Here is a 9584-nt window from a genome sequence, read left to right on the forward strand (position 1 = left end):
GACCCAGGGTGAGGAATAAGTAATTCTTCACCCTGGTCAGGGTCAGTCGGCCATGTAACGGTCTGGTTTAACCCAGCACAAACCGATGTAAATTTATAGCAACAATTTTATCGTGCCGCTATAATTTTACGTTAACGCTGGAAGGTCGTGGGGATTTCGAGCTAGACCACCGCCCCACCGCATATATTTTTCAATAGATGCGAGCGGTTTCCGCTGAACGCCGACTAGCGGGCGGTGATTGGCGACGTGCTGGACGGCGATGTGCTCGGCGAAGAATTCTCATCGGATGATTCCCTCACTCCCCTGTCCATCTCTCCCTCGTCCTCTCGTGCGACTCAGAGGCCGACAGCGGCAGCGGTGATGGAGCGTACAACGATTCTTCACCGGTGACCAATCCCAAATCTATCCCACTGCTCAGTCGAATAAGGCGCTTGCGACAACCAACATTCACCGAACCAGATTTTCCATTCCCTCGACAGCCGGCTCCGGCACAGGTTCTCCACGTTTCTCCTCCCCCTTCTTCTCTCTGCTTCCCTTCCAACCCCAGCTCACCCTGCTAGATCTAAATGATCGCCTTGCAGGAATGAAGGTCATGGTCGGCGCTGCATATCCAGAAGCTATGCCACGGCCGCCTACAGTTCCACCCAGGCTAGCTGATTTGCATGCATGTTTGATTTCTGATCTCTTTCCAATCTGTCCTGTTCATTCTATTTTATACGGTCATATGTTAGCTAGGCTCTGAGTGCACCATGTATCCATAGTTGCAAAACAATTCTTGAGATTTCCTTGGTAAAATTTCTGGAATATTTTAGTTGTACATAATATTGGCTGCGCCATCATAACCATTTGTTTACCCCCCTAGTATAAAAATACCAAAGTAAGGTTTCTATACATACATACGAGAAAGCACCTCTTTAATTAGTAATTTGCTGGTAGAAACATCGATCTGTTATTACTGGACATGAAGTAGCTTTTACAAATGCTATAGGTAATTGCGTGGAAATTGATCTGAGAAATTGTTGTCGAGATAGGTAATTACTTGAGAACAGTTGCTCTTTAAGATTTCTTGAGCTTTATTCCGGATGCTCAAGTGAAGCAATTGCTTCTCACTGAAGGGTCTATTTTTTTCTTGGACGGGTCAGGTTGTTCCTGTTTTCTCTTTATTCAGATGTACCTTGGATTTGTAAATCAGAAAGTGTGATGCTCAACGAGATTCAGGTCGCGCTAAGACATCAACAATCAGTGACAAGCCTCCACTATCTATTGCAAAAATGAAGAACCGGGTTGATTGCTTATCCTCATCCCGGTGATTTGGTCCCCGCAAAAAAAAAAGAATATGATTTTGGGCGAATAGGACCTGACTAGCTTCTAACTCTGCTGAACTGTATTGATCATAGTGTTAAACTATTTTTTCTTTTGCTCTTCTAAAGGCCATTTGCAATGATTCATAATTTTCCAGAGGAGATGGCTCAGTTGAAAATTATGTTCAGTTTCTTTATTCTTATGCTAATTCTCTGTCCATTTGTAAGACGGCTGGTGATGTTCAGAATAATAAGCGAAGTGCAGAATGAAATTAATGGGGCCGAGATTAGCGGTTTCCTTTCCTTTTCCCTGGGAAGGCGAATAGGAAGGCGACTTTGTCCCCTCGATCTGCCGCCGGCCAGGCCGGTGGTTCCTTCCCTCTCCGTCTGCCGCTCCCACGACGGGAGAGGGGCGGGAACCCCAGTCCTGTGCTTCCGGTATGTAGATAGTAGGGTAGTGGTTCCCGGAGTTGCCGTCATGGTGGGGGTGGCGGCGTCGGTGTGGAATAAAGATGTTGGTGGTTCCCCCTCATCCCAGCGAAGCCTTTGCCGGAACCGGCGAACTGTCGGCTTTAGGTGCTCTCGGATCCTTCGATATGGTGAGCTTTGGTGCTCCGAGCAAAGCGCTGGATCTGCCAGCGCAGGTTTGTGGTCACTGGATCTTTGCAGGTTCTTCTCCTCAACGGTGAATTGGTAACGGTGACTACAGTAGACTGTTTAAGCAACTAAGCAACTCAAGTCCCATGGCGATTACAAATCATGAGTGGCTGCTGCACTATTCTTGTATGTTCTTCTATTTTCCATGGAAGCATTCAATCATATTTGTTTTTTCTCACAGCAGTTTATATACCTCTCCATGGATCATTCAGGTGTACAAATATGGATTTTCACTTTTGACCTGCAGTATTTGACGGTCTCTATGTGGAGGGTTTCAGAACTTTCTCTAGGTGCAGACCGGATTAGTAGCGGTACATGCTTGCAACTAGCAAAAATTGCAAGATGCAGGGTTGCGTTTTCTCTTTCCAATGCATGGTAATGAAGCCTGTTAATCCTGAAGTGTTATATGTGCGCTTTTGTGTTGGTATACTTCTGAGAACTAAAAATATTTTGTTTTCGGGTATCTGTTCAGGTGGATGACCGCTAATGTATGTGGGATATGGATGTCTTCATATTTGTGGTGGGTACAAGTAATGTTAAATTGAAATTTGAGGCCCTCTTTTCATTACAACCAGTAGCAAAATTTAGGTTTTGGTGAGAAGAAAGGTGAACCTAATGGCTATAGCACTATTGAGAAGAATGTTTCAGTCACTGGAGAAATTGAGGAACAAATGAAGTTGATAGAAGAACAAGCAATAAAGATCTATTAAACATATATATAGATTGCTTGGCAATAAAGATCGACATAAAATAGCATTACTTGTTTTGGGCATAGCTAAACGTACAAGCTTAATACTACTGAAATTCTAAAATCTATTTGTATGTGTTCGATCAGAAGTAATGTTTGGTTTTGTTCATAGGTTGTCCACTGTTTTGTCATTCCACCTAACTGAAAGAGATTGTAATCGGGTCAACAAATGGCATACATTTTTTTCAGGCAGACAAACCTATTTTGTTGAAAATCTGAACTTTGTAGTTCAGTAGCTATTGTGTAGGTGTATTTCAATCTTATGGCTTTTTTTTGCTTGAGATTCGTATATACTGTAATGATGTTGAGTTTGTTCACATTAACCTATGTTCCTATTTTGCTGAGCTATCCACTGAAATTTGCTTAATTTCTTCTTGATTCCTCGTGTTTACTACCACTGTACCACTAGATTTGATATGTTTTTATTTAGTTCCATTTAATATTGATTCAACTATATTATGGGTGGCTTTGGCATTTTTCCCTTACAATCGTGTGTCTGACGAATTATGGGGTGTGCCTCTTTCACACTAATGTTCGTTGCAAACTAATCATGAAATTCAATTACTTCAGGTCTTTACTTACAACATGATTTACGTCCAATTCTTTGCTCCTTTTGTTTCATCACAAAGCAATGAAGTTTAGTAGCATAACTTCTAGTACTATTAAGAAAATCCATATTGAAGGGACTTAAGATACTTCTATGTTTAATTTTGATGATAATGTCGTTATAGTTGCTAGACACAGACTAGTTCAATACGGCGACTCCCACCATTGAAGTTGTTCGATAAAAGACATGGTTAGTGAGCATTTTTAACAATAGTTATAGAATTTGACTTTTTGTCTTGTTTCTCACTATACTTTTGATTCACCTGCGGCTAGCATGTTATGGTTTCATGTGATTGTGATGAATTTGGTACATCCAAAGTCCCACTGTGATATCTTTGATTTCGACATTATATTATTTTTAGTTCAGGGCAGTGAAGCCTATTACTCCCTCCGTTCGGAATTACTTGTTGCAAAAATGGATGTATCTAGACATATTTTAGTTCTAGATACATCCATTTCCGGGACAAGTAATTCCGAACGGAGGGAGTAGTCCTGAAATGTTATATGTGCTTCTGTGATGGTGGCCACTACCTATTTGTTGGTATACTTTCAAGAATTGAAAATATTCTGTTTCAGTATCTGTTCAAGTGGATGACGGTTAATGTATGAGGGATAGAGAGTCGTGTCTTCATATTTATGATCGGTAATTGTAATGTGCAATTGAAATTCAAACCTTCGTTTACTAATAACCAGTAGCAAAGTTCAGGTTTTGTGAGAAGAAAAGTGAACCAAAGGCTATAGTACTATTAATAGGATATTGTGTTGCTTCCAGCCCATGGATAAGAATGTTTCAGTCGCTGCAGAGATAGCTGAACAGATGAAGTTGGCGTAAAATCTATGGTCACCTACTGCTTGAAGATCAAGTTCGACAGTATTCAGTTTGCAAATTCGGTAGCATTCAATTTTGTAATAGAGATTTCTGAAAAATAATAATCATGCCGCTGGTTACTTAGTGCTCAGCGGCATTCAGTTACGTCCAAACGAATTTTATTTGTAAGCTTAATATGGCTTTTGTTACTATTACATGGAATCTAGTATTTATTAGACCACTTTGTTATTCCATGGTTACCAAAAATTCCTTGTGGACAAAATCAACCAGTGACCTATGTTTCTTACGGTTACTAAAAATGCCTCCTACAGAATTGTGATAGTGGCCTATGTTACTTAAATCAATCACGTACCATATTTCATTTTTAGTAGAGAACCGGTGTACTCAGTCCAATGTAAACAGCAATATATCTAAGGCAAAATACCTGAACTATAGAAACGCAGACTTATATCTGAAAAAAAAATCAAGAACGCCTCACTACTGTAAGATTACCTGATTACCAGTAGAATTACAGCAAGAGGCGCTCTGTGGGTTGCTTGCCGCAAAAGGCGCTCTGTGGATTGCTTGCCTACATGACGTAATATTTCTTTTAATGCCTACAGGAAGTAATTGACTCACGTGCAAACCGTAAGATTACCTTGCACTCTTTTCTTTACAGTTGTTTTAGTGCGGAGACCCGTTTCTCATTCAAAGCTATAATATTACCTCACAAAAGTTCTGCTCCTTACTGTCTACTATGGTTTTGGACGTGGGAGCACAAGTTGGCTGGGGTGAGGAATAAGAATTCCTCACCTAGGATGGCGAATAGCGCGTATATATATATATATATATATATATATATATATATATATGACTCATCTTCTGTACTCTTGAGAGTATGTACTCTCATCCTCAATATACCTCATATACGTATTAATTATATCTCTTTATTATTCTCAATATACCTCATTAAATATTCTAAGATACCCCAATACGAGATTTGTTGAAAATATATCATCTGCGACGTATTTTTTGTAATATACGTTTTTCACGTACAAACATATCAGTATATACGTAAACATTTAAAAATATGTAGACTCATTTGAATTTTTTCGTAAAACTCATTTTGAGGTATCTAATAATTACTAATAAAGTATATTAAAAATAATAAAAAGATATAAAAGATTTATTTATGTGTATATAAGGAGCGGGAGTACGTACTCCCAAGAGTAACACTCTATTCGGATCACAACGCACTATATACCGAACTTCCCAAAACAAAAAAACACCTCGTCTTATCTCCCCAGACCCCCCGCTGCCGCGGCGACCTCCCAGATCCTCGCCGCCGCGCCCAAGCAGCCCCGTGCGCCGCCCCGCCACATCCCTGCGCCGCCGCCTGCGCACCTCCACCGCCGCAACCCACCTCCTCGCACCGCCAACTTCTCACCAACGCCGCCACCAGGATCCACACACCTCCACGCGTCGCCGGCACCTGTGCTCGCGCGCGCCGCCGTTCCTGAGCTAGTGCGCCACCGTAGCCATTCTTGAGCTCGCCCGCCGCCGCCGTTCCCGAGCTCGCGCCCCGCCTCATTCTACCACTCGCCTCTCCTGGATGATGCCGGCGCTCCAACCTCCCTCCCCCAAGCGAGTCGCCATACATCACCATGGATCCCCATGGCGAACCACGCCGAGACCCTGATCTAGACTTCCAGCTCCTCCCACCTCACCATGGGTCAGCCCTGTATCCCGCCTCCTTTCTCGGGTCACTTGCGCACCGGGCGCCGTGCGCCACCCCCGCAGCCTGCCTTCTCCCATGCACCGCCTCTGAGCTGGTCATCGTGCGCCGTCCGAGCTTCCAGCCTCGTCTCTCCGCCGTCCGACGCCTCCGCAGGTCGCCTTAGTCAGCCCCGCTGTCGATGATGCTGTTCTCAGCCCCTCCTAACCTACCTCATCCACTCCATGCTCCCCTTGGTCCCTCTGCATCTCTCGTGCACAGCCACGACTTGTCCTCCAATGGTCAGCGTACGACAGTGGTTGTTAATGGAAAATTAGACCCACCTGTGCTACTGTTGTTGTTGGTCGTCAGGTTGGCCGTGCCCAAATCCAACAAGGAGCAGCAGTAGTAGCAGGTATTGGAGGAGATCAAATTATGTGATGTGGCGAGGAGTGTTATTCACAAAATTTCCGTTGGCCTTCTCTAGTTGCGTCCTCATTACTGCTGCTCCAGACAAGTATGGACTACAGGACGCCTCCGCAGCATGACCAAGTGTCAGTCTTTTTCTCTGAACCTCTTCCTTTCTACTTGCACACTCTGAACTTGTTGCACCTGCCGTTATGTGCTCCACCAAGGATGGCAAAAGAAATTTCTATTTTTCCTTTATAGTGTGTGTTCTTATTAGAAAAAAGAGAAGTCCAGTTTGTAACGATGACATAAAAAGGGCATGAATTCCAATTTGAGAAACCAGGGATTGTTCTCTGTTGTAACCTCTGTTAGTTCCAGATTAAAAATGTATTTGTATTGGGAATTTGATTTTGTATCCTCCAATTTAATGAGAACTAGTTGTAGCATCTGGAATCTCTTGCAAAACATTTTCTAATGCAGGCAAACAAAAATGGGCACATTATTTTGCTCGGCACTGATGTGCATGTCGCCGCCGCCATTGCATCCTCCAGCTCAACCCCACCATTGCAGTCCAACGACTCCAGTTGTAGTCATTCGCCACCGTCGTGCGAGGTAAGATGGATCTCAACATCTTGCTCATCCCTGCCACAGCCATGGCTCCCAGCAGGGCGCTGCCTTGTGAGGAGGGGGCCGGCCTTGCATCCTCCCGCACGAACCCCATAGTGCGCCGCCGTCGGGACCCGGCATGCAAAGCACTGGCTGTTCACCGCCGTCGGGCCACCACTCCCGGGATCGGGGCCGCTGTGCTCGCGAGATGTGTGCGCGCTAATTGACGCTAATCGAAGCTCATCTCCTCCCTTGTGTATGCATCAACAAAAATTGTGTGGGTCGCTGCAGTCCAAGTCGTGCCACAACAGCAGGGCGACTCTTCCAGGACGCATATCATCTCAACCAGCTCCAATTTTGCGTGCACGGGGTGGTGGGTGCTGCTCCAGCAAGCTCCTTCGTCCCCGGCCCATCCTTGAATGCGGATGCAGCACTGCAGGTTCCCTACCCACTGTGCCTCCTCTCTACTTCTTCACTCTCCACTTCTCTAGTTTCTGTGTGTGCACGCAGAATGTTGGCTAAAATGTCTTAGTGCACCAGTACTAGTTTTGTGTGTTCGTTTTCCTTTCTAGCTTAGTCCTTGCTTGCTAATTGATATGGCTTGGATTACTTAAGAGTGTTTTTCATGTGTGTTCTGTACTTCAGGTTCAAGTTCACCCTGCATCCCTGACGTAGCGCTACTCCGGCTCCTCCCCCGCTTGCTGCCAGGTCTATCTCTCCTTCCTCCCCTGCTCGCTATCCTGTGAGGAGGTGGACGCGGCTACCTGACGGAGTGAAGCCGGCCTCCCGGCACTGGCAGTTGCAAAAAAAACATCAAGTTCAGAATAAGAAAAATGAGAAGTTCAAGAAGAACAAAGGTGTTGCCTTCACTCAAGTGCTTGCAAATTGTTAGGTTGTAGCTCGTATATTGTTTGCAACTATCTTCAATTTCTTCAGTAGCTCGTACACATTTGCCAAAATCTAGTATTTTCATAATCGTAAAGTTGATAGTTGGCTCGCAGGGACAACCATGTTGATCGTGATTGAAAAAGGATTATGAAATAATATTATTGAGACTGAAGGCCAAGTTTGATGCATGATGTCAAAGGATTCCAAGTCTTTTTCTGAGGTGGTCGATGGCTTTCGAGAGATGCATTCATATCTCACAAGTTTCCAGGGGTTCAAGTTCATCTATATAAGAAGGAATGCCAATTTTGTTGCACATCTGTGTGTGAAAGAGGCACTAAAACTTGATGTACTTGCTATTTTTTTTCTTGTAAGGCCTACCTACCTGATTAAGACTATTCAATCACAGTTATTTTTGCCTGGCATGCCCTGCACCTCCTCCATCTTAGTGCCACCGTCACGACCCAGCCTCCATTTGCTGGTCGCTGCTAGCTGCTGTTGCTGTGTCCTGCCTCGCCCTCTAGCTAATGTTGGTGCACTACTGTTCAAGTTCAACTAGAATGCTAGAGAGAGATTTCTACGAGAGTTTAGCTATAGTCCTTGGTTTTGTGTTTGAACTTGTTGTCCATGGTTAAAGATTATGATGTGGCTTTTCTGCAGATGGTCTTCCTATAGATATATCATTTTCCATCCTCGTTATGTCATCGTTACGGAGGTGGTTGGGTGGAACGGGGGAGAGGTGGTGCGGGAGGGAGGGTGGGCCGCTCGGAGGGGTTAGATGGACCGACCAGTTTTTATATTTCGGCGTTTCTGCGATCTCAGAAACATGTGCATCGCCCCTAGGGGATGATGAGTATTTCTATAGGCATATAAAAGAGAATACAAAGAAATCGATCTATTTTTTATGCTTGTACAACCATGTATTTTTCTATTTTTTATTTATTTTCCTAAGGCCAAGAAATTGTGGTCGAGAAGGTCAAGTTTGAGGTAGTTCATGAATTGTTTGTTCAAAACAAAATGTATGTAAGTACGTCTCCCATCAAGAAAAAGGTGAAGGAATATTATTAAAAGTTAAAGCAACTATGATTTTTGTTCTAGAAATACATCCAAGATATACAAAGTAAAAAAAGCAACTGTGAGCCACGTTAAATTGTTGTTTCTTATTTTACCTAAAAGAAAAAGATATTTCAAAGCACTAAAATTAAATAAAAACACCCACATCATTGTAGTTATATTTCATCATGCGTGAGAGTCCAAAATGAATAGTTCTTGAAAAGTGCACGTCCATAAGTGCGTTAAAAATGACCACAGAATGTTCATATAAGATATTTGCAAAAAGGTCAAAATATGAAATGCAAAAATAAAGTTTGTACATGAATAAATTCGGATGGTCTCATGTAAAAAAATTATCAAATACAAAAATGGTTAGATGTGTGCGAAAAAATGTTTAGTTTTTATTTTCCCCAATCATAACAAAAAAGAAAACTCAGAAGTTCAACTTTAATAAAATGAGTAGTTCAAACTTTACTTATTCTCTAAAACCAAGAAGTCCAAATTTAAAAAATGGAGTGGTATGATGTTTATAAAAACTTAGATTTTACTCTTTGCAAAAATCCTACGAAATGTTCCGTTATTAAAGTGGTTTGATGTTTATTACAAGACTAGAATTTTTTTCTACTACCAAGAAATAAAACCAAGAAGTTCAAATTAAAAATATGGAGAAGTTTGATAATTATAGAAGCTATGATTTTCCTCGTTATTAAAGAATGGAATCAAGAAGTTGAAAATAAAATAAAGCAATATTTCAATGTATAAAAAATGGAAAATTTGAATCTGTTGACGGGAAGAACA

The 9584-nt window shown here is 42.5% G+C and overlaps 2 long non-coding RNA genes across 5 annotated transcripts; both read left to right on the forward strand.

Moving 5' to 3' along the window:
- The first annotated feature begins 156 nt into the window (after positions 1 to 156).
- LOC123085541 (uncharacterized) lies at positions 157 to 3141 on the forward strand. Its single transcript, XR_006439811.1, has 3 exons — positions 157 to 494; positions 582 to 2333; positions 2431 to 3141. It is a non-coding gene; the product is annotated as an uncharacterized lncRNA (long non-coding RNA).
- Positions 3142 to 5113: 1972 nt separating this feature from the next.
- On the forward strand, positions 5114 to 8392 carry LOC123085542 (uncharacterized). Of its 4 annotated transcripts, XR_006439815.1 has the most exons (4): positions 5114 to 6854; positions 7140 to 7287; positions 7494 to 7705; positions 7850 to 8392. It is a non-coding gene; the product is annotated as an uncharacterized lncRNA (long non-coding RNA). The 4 variants fall into 4 exon arrangements; XR_006439814.1 differs by having other exon boundaries at positions 5114 to 7287; positions 7494 to 7740; XR_006439813.1 differs by having other exon boundaries at positions 5114 to 7287; positions 7839 to 8392.
- Positions 8393 to 9584: the final 1192 nt, after the last annotated feature.

This window comes from Triticum aestivum, chromosome 4A (assembly GCF_018294505.1).
Source record: "Triticum aestivum cultivar Chinese Spring chromosome 4A, IWGSC CS RefSeq v2.1, whole genome shotgun sequence".
Classification (NCBI taxonomy): domain Eukaryota; kingdom Viridiplantae; phylum Streptophyta; class Magnoliopsida; order Poales; family Poaceae; genus Triticum; species Triticum aestivum.